At 48.1% G+C, this 14,607-nt stretch overlaps 1 protein-coding gene across 3 annotated transcripts in view; it reads right to left on the reverse strand.

The window, feature by feature from the left end:
* Zhx3 (zinc fingers and homeoboxes 3) overlaps window positions 1-1,243 on the reverse strand; it is a 102,824-nt gene extending 101,581 nt beyond the window's left edge. For 2 of the 3 annotated variants that reach the window (XM_032904668.1, XM_032904666.1), the window contains exon 1: window positions 1,025-1,243. The gene's annotated coding sequence lies outside the window, so the exon portion shown is untranslated. Of the gene's footprint in view, window positions 1-480; window positions 984-1,024 lie in introns of those variants that run through there. The other variant, XM_032904667.1, reaches the window with a different exon arrangement.
* Window positions 1,244-14,607: the final 13,364 nt, after the last annotated feature.

Genomic DNA, 14,607 nt, shown 5'->3' on the forward strand with positions numbered 1-14,607 from the left:
TGTCTCTTAGAAGCAAATTAAGCCCGAATCAGTTGTTCCAGCTAATGAAATGTGCTCTTGGCTCTTTTCTCCTCGGTTGAGAATTACCCGGCAAGCTACCAATTATTTTAGAACACATTTCTGTTAGTTTTGAAATATTGCGATACTACATTACCACAAACAAAAAAATAAATCAAGATAGCAACATATGAGAACATGTATATATATGGAAAGTGCCGTATTCTTTTTTAATTAAAAAATGTGTGGATGACTCATGAATAAACATTTTAGTTTATCTAGATAAATATATGTGTTGGCATGACATCGATAAAGGCAAAAAAGAGCATGCCTTCCCTTCTCTAAGCCCCCCGCCCCCGTGTCACATAACAGTTTCTCTCAGGGCACACTACCACGGCAATCACTGTTCACAAAAATCAAGCCACACAAACTCAAAATGCCTTAAGCTCTCAGACACTTCCCACCCTAAGCCCCACACCCCACCTACTCCTCAATCACTTCCAACAGGTTTCTCTGAATGAAAACCCCAAACTGGCGAGGCTTCACAAGTCCCAAACTCTGCTCACACGCCCATTTGGGCATCCTAGAATCCTGGTGTTTCCGCGTGGGCAAGGAGGATTCCACTGTACCCCTGAGTGGTTCGAGTCCCGACGCTCATTTCACCAGAGGCACCGGTGCCAGCCGCTCGCGGCCGCCCGCGGGAGTGCGGACACCCGCACCCACGGCCAGGCCCCCACCTCCAGCCCGCTTCGGCTCCTTCTGCAACTCTGCCCCGCGCGACCACCCTGACCTGGAGTCCCGGGCGTGGAGCCCACGGCGAGCCCGGCGCTGACAGATGGGGAAGGCGGGACATCGGGGGGAAGGGGCGGGGCTGCTCGGAGCGGGGTTGCTGGCGGCTGACAGGGCCCGGCGGGAGCCGGGCCTGGCGGGAAGGCGCTCGCAAACACACAGGGGCTGACAGGCGGGGAGACACACAGACACCGGGGACTGACAGCTGTGGGGACGACGGGCCTCGGCGGGCGCTCACCTGGCGGCGGCGACTGCGGCAGCACCCGTGGCCCGGCTGCTCTCCCCACGCTGCGGGCCTCCCTCCCTCCACGGTGGGCGAGCGGCCCGCACAGGCCCTGCGGAGGCGGCGGCGGCGGTGGAGGTGGCGGCGACGCCAGAGCCACGGGCTGCTTCTGCGGCGAGGACGAGCTGCACCAACTGACTCCCGGCCGCTCGGCTAAGCTCGGTGGCACTCGGAGGCGTTCGGCTCCGGTCGGCCCTCCTCGACTCGGCTGGGGGCGTGGCTCGCCCCCTCCCCCGCCCAGGTCGCCTCGGGCGCTAGGAGGCGGGGCTTTGGGAACCGGCGCAAGCCCCTTGACGTCGCCGGGAGCGGACCTTACCCGGAGCGCATGCGCCGGACGGCTGCCCGCCCGCGTTCTCTGTGTGGGGGGCCACCGGGGGTAAGGGAGGCGGACACCCGGGCGGATGCTGAGGCCCTAAGCAGTTCCCGGCCTTTGTGCTCCGCATCCTGGTCTTTCTTGAGGGCCACCTAAGGAAGGCCACGCGAGGTTAAACTTTCAAAAGGATGTAGTCTGGGCAAGGGTCCCAGACCCGTGCTCCCTCTTCTCCCCAGTGCAGTGTTTCCAAATTAGCATTTGTGGGTTGTTTTTAACACCACTAAGGGTTCACGGCAGGTTTTAGTCTCTTGTTTACTCAAAGAAATAGCAGCCGAAACGAATTTATGATCTCCAATTCTTTAACACTATCTTAGGCTAGTGGAGCTTTCAAACACCTGCTCCCATCGTGTTCAGCTGTTGGCCTGGGATTAAAATCTTGTTTCGTGTTCCAGGCATCTTTTCACAACAGAACCAGAATCTGTGGCAAATATGTTCAGAAAGTGGTCTTCACCCTTCGTATCCAGATTGACTAAATGAGAGTTCTGAAGACTGAATGGGCCCCAATCCCAAATCTGCTTATTATATCAATTGGCCACAACCCCCTATCCACAAAAGGCAACAAAATATTAGGAATATACAGAATGAGTGAGAAGATTACATGGCAGTCTATACAAAGCTTCCTGTATTTTATCTTGGTGTTTAGTAAATGACACTGAATTTATAGCTGTGTATGAGACAGCCAACGCCTATAATCTCAATAAGGCTGAAGCAGGAGGATTGCAAGTTTGGGGTCAGCCTGGGCTACATAGCAAGTTCCAAACCAGTCTGAACTACACGGTAAGACCCCATCTCAAAGAACAAAACAAAAAAATTGAGTTTATTACAGTCAGTAAATATATGTTTTGAGTGTGAGCAATGTGTCAAACTTAACGTGTCCAAAGTCAAACACCACAACTTGCACCCTAACACACTGCATATGGTCATTACACGATGCACAGTCATTACAGTCTGTGTCCAGCCCGGTATTTTCAATGATCAGGCCACAGCATCTCAGCCACCCTTCACTCCTCTCTTCCAATCACAGCTATCTCAATCCATTAGCAAGCCTGCCAGCCCCACCTTTAGAAGTCTGTATGCTGGGACTACTGCAGTAGCATCTTCCCTACCCACTCTCCTTCATTCCAGCCTGCATTCAACACAGCAGTCACGGGGGATCCTGTAAAAGTCTAAGTCAGAATAATGTTCCTGGGGGAGGGATGGGGAGGAAAGGAAGGGAAACCGATTAGAATGTAAAATAAATAATTTTTTTTTAAAAAAATCCAATGGGTACTTTTTTTTTTAAAGAAAAAGCCTTCATTCCAGGGCCCCCTAGATCCCACACAATCTGCTCATTCTTCTAAGTAAGTACATCCCCTTCTTCCTCATACCTCAGCCAGCCACATTAGCCTCCTCCTGCTCCTGAAACATGAGAGACCCTTGCACTTACTCTATCCTCTCCTGGGCATCGGAAAGATGTGTCCCACTTCACATTTCTACTCCATCAGTATTTCCTTTGATGGACGTCAAGTCCCCCCCTCCACCAGCCCCCCAACATGCAGTCTCCCTTTGCCGTGCTTCTCTTCCTAGTCCTTATAACCTCTCCTGTCCTTCATGCCCCTCGGGGCAGGGATATTTGTTCTGCTTATTTTCAACATCTGGAACACGTTCAAACACTCAATAACTATTCCTTGAATGAATGAATGAATGAATGAATGAATGAATGAATATATGTTGCGCTCCAATTTATCTTCCTCTATTCAACCAACTTTCCCGAGTGCCTTTTCTGATCCGGGCGCTCTTAAGAGAGCCAGAGGTAAGCAAGACGTTCTCCCAGACGCCCAAGAACTCCGTGTTTCAGAAGAGACGGACAAGTAAAGCTGCAGTTCTAGAAGAGAATGTGCAGATGCCAACTGCTTCGGTAAGCACAGCACAAAGGGTATAATTACCAGCACGGAGCAAGTAAGCTGGAACTTACCTGTAATCCCAGATACTCAGGAGGCTAAGGCAGAAGGACCACAGGTTTAAGCCAGCCTTGGCAACTTCAGCAAGAGCGTATCTCAAGATAAAAAAGACAGGAGAGAGAATTGCTGCTGGGGGTAGACAGTGCTTGCCCGACATAGTCAAGCCCTGGAATTCCATCTCCAGTACCAGAGGAGAGAACAAACATCCAAAAGGCCAGAGGAATGAGATAGGTGAGCATGGGAGGGTTCCAATGACACTGGAAGCTAGAAGCTGAACCTGGAGAGACAACCAGAAGTGACTCTAGGCAGAGGCAGCAACCAGCATGCACATTAGTGTCAGGAGGGATATCAGAGGAGGAGAAGTTGTTGATAATATTTAATCAAAGAGGCAAGTTATGTTCCTTCCAAAGAAAAGGATCCATGAGAAGACGGTACCATCAGCAGGTTAGGTACTTGCTGCCAAGCCTGAAAATCTGAGTCTCATCCCCAGAAACCACGTGGTAGAAAGAATTGACTCCTGATAGCTCTCGGGACCTGTAAGTAAATAAATAGAATTTAAAAGTTTCTTTTGAAATGAAATGTCCTAGGAAGATGGCTTGGACAGTAAACCGCTTGCCACATCCCTCAAACACACTTAAAAATCCTGGGATTTTTAAACAAAAGTGGATTTGGGGCATATACCCATATACCCAAAGGACTCTCTAGCCTCCCATAACGATGCTTGCATATACGTGTTTGTTGTCCCACTCTTTACCCTAGCAAGGAAACGGAGCCAGCTTAGATGCTTATCAGCAGGCGAGTACATAACGTTGTACATATGCATAATGGAATTTTACCCTGCATAAAGAAAAATGAAAACATGAAACTTTCGGGGAAATGGGTGCATCTGGAAAGTAGATTAAGCAAGGTGGCCCAAACTAAGAAAGAAATGGCCTTACCTTCTCTCTGAGATGTGGCTGTATCAATGTATATATATATATATATATATATATATATATATATATATATATATATATGTGTGTGTGTGTGTGTGTGTGTGTGTGTGTGTGTGTGTGTGTGTGTGTATATATATATATATATATGTAATGTGTCTATGTATATATACGAGTTAGAGTAAGGGTCTGAAGAGATGGCTCAGCAGTAAGAGCTAGTGCTGTTCTTACAGAAGACCCAAGTCCAGTTCCCAGCACCCATGCCGGGTGGATCACAACTGCCTATAATTCCAGCTCCAGGGAAACTGGCGCCCTCTTCTGACCAATTTAGGAACTATACCCATGTGAACAAGCCCATACATAGTCATTAACACATAACACATAGTTAAAAGTAAGGGCTAGAGAGATAGTTCAACGGTTCAGGGCACTGGTTGCTCTTCCAGAGAACCTGTCTTCAATTCTCAGGCTCCACATGGTGGCTCACAACGGTCTGTGACTCTAGTTCTAGGGGATCCAACACTCTTCTGCAGCCTGAGGACACTCCACACATGTGATACGCATACATACACACATGCGAACAGGCAAACACAAAAATAAAAATTAAAAAAGTATTTTTTTTAAATTAAGGGCTGGAGAATCTAGAGTCTCTGAGAGCAGAATGTCTTTGTGGATGGCTGTGGGGAATCCCAGGGTAGCCATCTTCCTCTATAACTCTTAATGGTTGGACCTGCCTCTTAAGTACAGAGGTGGTCCCAAACTGGCTGATAGACTCAAGAATAGCACAGATGGGATGAGAGGGCCGTGGAAAGTATTCTGTGCCTCCTCTGCGGGCAACAAGGTAAGAAACAAGCTGAGCGGGTTGGGGATTTAGCTCAGTGGTAGAGTGCTTGCCTGACAAGCGCAAGGCCCGGGATTCACTCCCAAGCTATGAAAAAAAGAGAAAAAAAAAAAAGAAAAAAAGAAAAAAACAAGCTGAGCTTTGCTGTACAGAAAGAACTTGGCCACGAAATAACTACAGCAAAATCATACGGAAGAGTCTCAGAAAGAGAGACCGGGGAGACAGGACCTAAGGTGCCTGCTGTGCAAGTATGAGAGGTCTTAAATTCAATCCTCAGAAGCCAAAGCCAGGCATGGTGGCCCACACCTATGATCCCGGCAGTGGCGAGGCAGAGACTGGCAGATCCCTAGGACTCACTAGCTAGCCACTTTAGCTTAATTGGCGAGCTCCGGCCAATTGGAGACCCTGTTTCAAGAAACACTAAACACAGCTCCTAAGGGACAACACCCAAGCTTGACTTCTAACCACCACATGTATGCATGCGCCTGTGCACATATGTGTGCACCCACAGGAATACATACATAATGCTCACAAAGACTGTTGAGCCAGGCAAGCTGGACACAAAAGGCATACCTTGTGAAAAGGTTATCAAACTCCTAGTCTGACAAAAACCAACCATGCCTTTGCCCCTGTAACTATCTACTACTCCTTATGACTACCGGGAGAGTTCTGTGGTACATGACAGACAGCTATCTGGCTCTGCTGGAACAGCTACTTAGAGATGAAGAGGAACATTAGTCCTGGAGGTGAGTGCACACAAGGAAGTCTTTGGCCCCGCTCTGTGTTGTAAAGGAGAACAGGAGAGTCAAGCTCCTTTCTGTAAGAGTCCATCATAATGGCATTTGTGATGATAATAAAGTCAAAGCTGGGGAGCCACAATGAGCCATTTCTACTGTAATGAACATTAGCCATGCCCTGAAGATCATGGTGCAGGACAATAGACACTCAGAAATTCCGTGGTACAGTATATGTCGGCAACGTGTGTTCCCAGCTATAAGGGAATGGAATGGGGCTGTGTAGTTTTGGAAGCGTTGTCTTAGTCACTGCTCTATTGCTGTGAAGAGACACCATGACCAAAGCAACTCTTACCAAGGAAAGCATTTCACTGAGAGCTTGCTCGCAGTTTCAGACTTAGCCCATTATTACCATGGCGGAGAGCACTGTGATAATTCAGGCAGGCATGGCTGTGAAGCTGAGAACTTTACGTTCTGATGTACAGGCAGTGGAGGGAGGGGACCCGGTGTGGGCTTTTGAAACCTCCAAGCCCATCCTCAGTGGCACACTTCCTCCAACAAGGCCACTCCTCCTAACCCTTCTAATCCTTTCAAATAGTCTCACTCCCTGGTGACTAGGCGTTCATATATGAGTCTGTGGGGGCCATCCTTGTTCAAATCACTACAATAATTAATCTGATTTTTTTTCAGAATGTCCAAACATTGTTTATTCTTACAATAATGGGATTGTAGTATAAATACTGTATGTCTAAATATACTGTTTAACTTTTTAAAATTTGACAATAGGTATTAAACACACACACACACACACATATATATATATATATATATATATATATATATGTTTCCTATTTTGAGGCATGATGGATAGAATCATTATCCTAACCATGGCCTTGCATGTGTATGTTAAAGCTCAAATGGGAAAGTTTAAATGGTTTACTGTACATTAATTATGCCTTAATGAAACAGGTATATTATTTTAAAATCTCTTTTCCTCTTTCTCCCACTTTGACTCTGTAAGCTCCATCCATGCTGTTTTAGGAACAGCTATGCTACAGGGTTTTTTCGTTTTTTGTTTTTTGACTTCCATGTGGAATTTCAAGAAATGTGTTCCAGTTTCATTTCTGTTGGTATGATAAAATACCCGGACAAAAAACAACCTAAGGGAAAAGGAGGGTTTCCCCCACCATTTGTAATTTCAAGTTACGGCCCATCATTGTGGGGGAAGTCAAGGCAGCTAGCCATATCACGTCGAGTCAGAAGTAAACACAAATCAACACATTAATGCTCATTTGCTTGCTTTGCTTAGCTAGATTCCCCCAATCTTACACAGTTCCGGACCCTCTACCTAGGGAATGGTGCTACCCATAGTAGGCTTGGTCTTCCCAAATCAATTAAGACTCTCCCCATAGATATGCCCAGAAGGACAATGTAGACACTCACTCATCAAGATTCTCTTCCTAGGAGATTCTAAGCTCTGTCAAGCTGATAATTAATACAATAATGAACATCTACAGTATTTTGCTTACCTAATACCCAAGGCCCGTTTTGCTGTAAACCTATCAACAACGCTGTAATAATCTTTTCTCTTTACAGATCTGAGTAAACTTTCTCAGAAATCACCCCAGAAGTGCAACTGTTATACTACAAGGCCTGTGCATATTTTACAAAAACTGATTCATTTTGCTTGTTTGTTCATCTATGGGGTTTTTCTTTTCCCAGACAGGGTTTTTTCTGTGTAGCCCTGGCTGTCCTGAAACTTGCTTTGCAGACCAGGCTGGCCTCAAACGCAGAGACCCACCTACCTTTGCCTCCTAAGTGCTAGGACCAAAGGCCTGCACACCACCACTGACTGGCTAAAAACTGACTCATATATGACAGAGGGGCTAAATATGTTGATAGTCCCACCAGGTGGTTGAAAGAATTCTCTGTATTTGGGTTTCAGATCTTCCTACAGCAACTAAAGGTTTCTAACCTTGGTTTATAGAATGCCCCACCCATTTCAATGTGGCACTGGCCTTATGGTCACTGACAAACAATTCTTCAGGCTGTGACCATTTCCTGGTGATTTAGCAAATGGAATGGCTTAGATTTTTCTCCAAAACCTACTTTACTTAGGGATTCTTAAATGCTTCAACCTCCCTTCTAACCCACCGACCAGAGGTGGGGGGAAAAGGTTAATATGAAAAGGGAGTTGTGGACCTGTTTAGAAGCAGTTCCACTGGGTGACTCCACTCTTCATTGTCTATACCAGAAGTCCAGTTCAACAGCAAACACCAAACACAGATCAGTAGTGGTAGCGGAGTCCAGCAAAAATAGTAAGGCTCCTCAGAATCCACAGCTGTCAGGGGAAGTGGCCGGAATCAGCCAGAATCACCACGAGAAGTTTCTTGGCACATTTCTCTTTATGAAGTGAAGACCAGTGGGGACCAGCAAAGACCAATGAAGACCGGTAAAATGGTGTAGCAATGCAAGAGCGTCTTCTCGCCGTTTGTGGGGTTCCATTTATATTCTTTCTAAACAACATTCGACCTCTCAAGGGTCTGTCTTCAGCAGAACATCACATGCCCTCTCACAAGACAGCTTCTTGAGGGTTTGCGACCCCATAACAACAACAACACCAACCAACCAGAGCTCCCAGGGACTAAACCACCATCCAAAGAGTACACATGGACAGACCCATGGTTCCAGCTGTACATGGAGCAGAGGATGGCCTTGTTGGGCACCAATGGGAGGAGAAGCCCTTGGTCCTGCCAAGATTGGACCCCCCAGTGTAGGGGAATGTCAGGACAGGGAGGCAGGCAGGGGTGGGTGGATGAGTGGGGGAACACCCTCATAGAAGGGATATGGGGATGGGATAGGGGGTTTATGGACGGGAAACCAGGAAAGGGGATAACATTTGGAATGTAAATTTAAAAAATAAAAAAAAAAAGACAGCTTCTTAAAAAACATCACGTGACACAACTGAGTTGTTAAAGAAACCAGAAACTTCCACTTCACTTATCTGCACCTGTTTTCTAAATTATATTTCTGGGGAAGGGTGTGAGTTAGAGATGGGAGTTCTTTGTTCTGTCTTTCCTGGGCACAAAGGTTCCACCTCCATGAAAGAAAGCGCTGGTTCTTGGTACTTGGACCAGTGTCCTAAACAGTAAGGAATGCAATGACTCAGCTAGTCACTCAGGGACACTTTGGTGAACAAGGCCACGGGAAGGAAATCATTACAGACAGCTGGACTGTAAAAAGCAAAAATACTCCACACACCAAACTCTACACGCCAGTAGAAGCCGAGCGGCCCATGATTCAACAGGCCTGTTTTTGCCACGTGGCTCCCAGCTCATGGTACGTGGCACATAGCCCTGGCTTGCCGCTGGCTGCTCCAAGCACTGCTGGAAAACAGAACTGGACCTCGGGAAAGCTGTGAGTGCGTTTTATTCCCAACTCTCATTGTCCATCCATGTGTCCCCTCCGTCTCCTCGTTTGCTGTCCCTTTGCCCTCTTGGCATAGCTCTCAAAATCAATAATAACAATAAGCTAGAATTTAGCATTTCACACATGCTGGCAACTTGGCAGGGACGCAAGGTCAGACAACCAGGATCTTCTCAAGGCCCCGAGGCAGGCAGACGCCAGACAAGTCCTGCTCCCTGGGGGAGGCTCAGTGTCCAGGAAACAGAGGCCGGTGGCAGGTCTAGGGGGCTGAGACAGAGACGGAGACAGGACAACCCAAGACATAACTACAGGTTCACTTAATTTTATTGGCGGCCTCGTGTATGCCAGAGCCTGATTTGAAGACAGATTAGTGAAGACAGACCAAACATCTTGTCCTCCCGGGGTCCACATTCCTGTGGAGGGAGACAAACACCAGCTATCATCAAGAAGTAAATTATGATAGCATGTGAGGGAGTGATTCATGTGTGTGTGTGTGTGTGTGAGCACGCGCGCACGTGCGTGTGCATGCACGCCCATGCACGTGCACACGTGCACACACACAAGTACACACACACACACAAAAGCTCAGACGTGTGTGCTCCATCTGGTGAGTCACGTGTGGGCGCGCTCATTGTATGTACAATGTAGAGACCAGAGGGCCAACTTCGGGTACCTTCCTCCATTTCTCTCTACCTTATTTTGGGAGGTAGTTTCTCTACTGAACCTAGAGCTAGATATTTCAGCTCTATTGATTGTCCAGAGGATCGTCCTGTGCCTGTCCCCCCACTACCTCTCTGTCCTCCCCTCCCACCCAGAAGGGCTGCAGTTACAGATGCTTGCTGTTCCAGCATCCAGCTTCCATGTAAGGGGCATGGCTCCAGGCTCAGGCCCTCATGCTTCCTCCTTAGTTCTACCCACTAGGCCATCTCTCCAGACCCGTGGAAGGGACTCTTGATGCCGGAAAAGAATGGAGCAGGAGGACATAGCTGGGGAGAGTCAGAGCGGACCCCACTGAGTCTCACATAGCCGTGAGGCCGGTGAGAAAGCCATACAGAGACTGCATTGCTGCAGGGAGGGAGTGCCAGAGCCAGAACTGGGAGCCGTGTGGCAGAATCAGGCCTGTTAAGTCCCCTTTAAGAAAAGGTCTCAGGCTGGGCATGATGACATATGCATTTAATCCCTCCCCCGTAGAGGCAGGTGGATGTCTGTGAGTTCAAGGCCAGCCTGATCTACAGAGCAAGCCCCAGGCCAGCCAAGGCTGCATAATGAGATCCAGTCTCAAGAAGAAAATTAAAGTCTCTCGTATCCAAACTTGACTCACACTAACTGTGTAGCTGAGAAGGACCTTGGGTTTTTGTTTTTTTTTTTCTTTTTTCTTATCCTCCGCTTCTATCTTGCTCAGCCTTTCCTTTTGTTTGCTTTGTTTTTCAAGACAGGGTTTCTCTATGTAACAGAGCCCTGGCTGTCCTCAGCTCACTCTGTAGGTCAGGCTGGTCTCCAGCTCACAGTCTCTGCCTCCCCTTGTGCTGGGATTAAAGGTGTTAGCCCTGCCTTACCTTACTCAAGTGTATGGACCGCTGAGGTTTGAACCCGAGGACTTGGGGAAGTCAAACAAGCACTGTGCTGACAAGGTCGCATCTCCGGCTTGCTGGAGAATTTTCTTTTAAGACACAGAAAGCTCCATTTTACACAGTGATCTGACTTTTCAGTTTCCCTCCTTAGGTCAGAAATTACTGTCAAGTTCCAGAAAGGCTCGGCCCCCTGATGTCTTTCCTGAGAAAAGCAGTTGGAGCCTGGACACTGCCAGACAACATGGCCAGGCCAGTCAATCCTCAGCTGGGTTGCCAAAAGCTTTTCTTTGGCAAGGGTGGCAGAGGCAGGGCCTAGAAGGGGCGGGGCCTGAGAAACTGCTTCCGGGGGCCCCTCCCCCTCCACTAGCCCTGGAAGAGCAGGCCTTGCACCCAGAGCATGGGCTGGGTTTCGGAGCCTGCTGGTGGACGCAGTTGGGAGTTGAATCTCTTGTAGATGCCTTTGAGGGTGGTGGTTCTTTCAATCTAAGGGATGAGAAGGCCTAACGTCCCTTAGGTCTCTCCTCACCCCATGCCCTCTACTTTCCCCAATGGTAAGTTTCTCCATTAACCTAAAAAGCCAGAGGGCTTCCAAAATATCCACTACATTTTCTCCTTTGCTCTCAGGGCTGGGAACATCACAGTCGCCTTCCCTACTCACTTTGCCAACAGCAACCTACTTCCAGCTAGCACCACTCAGCCTATACTCTAAGGCAGGCCCCACAATACCCCAGCCATCTTCTAATTTCCAGGCCTACAGATTTACTAGAGAACGCTCTCTGTGACCCATCCCACCGGGTTTGACTTGCCTTATATGGTACTTACTCGATTGGCATCTTCTTTTTCTTAGGCCCAGCACCCACAACTGAAGTCCCTGTGGCATGCCCAGGGTGTCGGTAGGTCATGACAACCTACCTGGAAGTCTCTGTTGTGCTTTGTGTCTCTGCCTGGGTGGAGACATCACCTCTTACATATTTCAGACCTCATATGAGACCAAGTGTCAAGCCTAGGGTGGGGGAGGGAAGGGGAGGGACGTATTAAGATACCAACTGTCAACCCCTCCTCCAAAGTTCCTGACTCACTAGGTCTGTCAGGTGGGTGGGCTGAGAATGTGAATATCTAATGAGTTCCCAGGAGCTACCACCAATGCTGCTCCACCAGCCTCACTCTTAAATATCACTATCTGAGGCGGGGAAGCCAGAGCAACCAGTAAAGTACTTGCCTCGAAAACTATGAACCTGTCTTCGATTAAAACAAAAAAGCCCCTCTGGAAGCAGAGGCAGGCAGAGCTCTTAGAATTTGAGGTCAGCCTGGTCTACATAGTGAGTTCCAGGCCAGCCAGGGATCTACAGTGAGAGATGATAAGAAAGAAAGACAGAGACAGAGACAGAGACACACGGAGAGTCAGAGAGAGACAGAGACATCGGATGGGACAGACTATTGCTGTGAACTTAGATATCTAGGCAGACACGAATCTATCATCTTTAACAAGGAAAAAAAGGAGGGCACGAAGTTAATATTGAATTTTAGATAAATAATGCATAGTGCACGAAACATACTAAAAAATGTGTGTCTGAAATTAAAATGCAAGTAGTATCATTTGGGGTTTTTTGTTTGTTTGTTTTTGTTTTTGCTAATAGCAATACACCAGCTGTCTGCCTCCTGGCCCTCAGGACTGCCTCCCTAAGGAAAGCCAATACCAGCTACCACTGTATCCTGTCCCACTAGGACTGGTGGAGCCTCTGCTCCTGGCAGCCAGTCTTGCTGCTTATGACATGTGACCACAGCTGCAGGCCTGGCTCAAAGCTCCCATTCACCTCAGGCTGGGTTCACTCGCAAGGAAGTAGAGGGGCAAAGCAAATAGTCACCGAGCCTGCCTGCGGGTGAAGAAGCATATAGGCTCCAAAACTTCATACAGAGGGCAGCAGTGCCTCCTCTAATCTTGGATTAACAAGGACAGCCAGCAGTGGTATAGGCCGAAGCTGGTACACGCACCCGGGAAGAGGAGTAAAAAGCCAATGCGTTCACAAGATCCTTTCAGGCTAAAAGGATACCCCGATGGTGGTGATATAAGGTACACGCTAGAGCAGGATAGCCCCTGCCTTGGTCAGCTCGGCTGGGTATTGGGACAAGGAAGATCGCCCGAGGCTGCCTCTCACCCATTCACACCCCTCCGTAATTACCACACACTGAATGATTCAGAGTTCCAAAACCAAGCTTGATGCAAATCCAACTTCTGCAACAATCTTTATGAACTTCTTGCCCCTTAGATAAAGAACGACAAAAACAATTTGTGCCTCATCTTCAAAACTGTGAGCCGAGAGCTGGTCATGGTACTGTGCATCTGCAGTAAGGAAGGGCTGCTAAAGAGACTGAGGCCAGGGGATCAACTGAGCCCAGGAGTTTTAAGTCATCCTGGGCAACATAGTAAAATCTTGCCGCCAACCCCCTGCCTCCCACCCAAACGAAACAAACAAACCCACATAAAACAACAAGAAAGGGTTGGGGAGATGTCTCACTGGTAAGAGCTCTTGTTCTGCAAGCATGAAGATGAGTTCAAATCCCCAGGACCCACATAAAAAGCCAGTCATGAGGGTTGGAGCGATGGCTCAGTGGTTAAGAGCACTGGCTGCTCTTGCAGAGGGTCAGTGTTTGATCTCTGGAACCTACATGGAATCTCACGACCGCTCCAACTCCAGTCCCGTCAGAGCCAGTGTCTTCTTCTGGATGGTGTACGCAAGCACGCACGCACGCACGCACGCAGGCGCTCAGGCACGCACGCACGCACGCACGCACGTCTATGCAGGCAGAACACCCAAACGCATAGAATAATAATAGAAAAGAAAATGAAAGCCGGGTTTGATGGCGCAGGCCTGTTATCCTGGTTGGTTAAAAAATAAATCAAGTCACGGCTATGTATACCTATAAACCTAACATTCTGTGACACAGAGAGAGTAGATCCGGAGAGATCATTGACGTCCCAGCTGAACCCATAAAGCAAGTTCCTGGTTCAGAGATGATCATCTCAAAGCGTTAAGGTGGATCGGAATAGTGATGATGCCCAGCTTTTTCTCCAGCCTCCATATGCACCCCGACTCTCGGGGACATGGCTCTCCCCACACACTGTACCCTCCCCCACTCTACCCTCCGCCACTGTACCCCCCTCCCAAACCACACGCCTAAACAAAAAGTACACTAAGCACTGGGGACGGCCTAATGTGCACCTTGTGCTGTGCTCAGCATTTATTTAGCTCAGTAAAACTACATGGGGCTTGAAATCTCACTGCCATGGTTGCCATGGTGGCCATGGTTGCCATGGTGGCCATGGTTGCCATGGTGGCCATGGTCGCCATGGGTCAACCTTTGTCAAGGGCATGAGGATTTAAATATATAACCAAGACCGAGAACCACTGGTTATGAGAGCTTCACCATATAATCCTGCAAGGTAAATTTTATCACCGTTTAGCAAGTGAAATTAAGAATGAAACCATTAGATTAGGCTGGGCATGGTGGGACTCACCTTTAATCTCAGCGCTCTGGTGGGAGGCTGAGTCAGGCAGAACCTTGCACTGAGGCCAGCCTGTCCTATATAGCTATATAGCCATGCCCCGTTTTTCTTTTCTTCTTCCTTTCCTCCTTTATTAAGATCTTTATTAAGACCTGGTTGTGCTAAACATATTATGAAGATCAGGCTGGCCTCGAACTCACAAATACCCGCCTACCTCTG

This window comes from Rattus rattus, chromosome 5, assembly GCF_011064425.1.
Source record: "Rattus rattus isolate New Zealand chromosome 5, Rrattus_CSIRO_v1, whole genome shotgun sequence".
NCBI classification, from domain to species: Eukaryota; Metazoa; Chordata; class Mammalia; order Rodentia; family Muridae; genus Rattus; species Rattus rattus.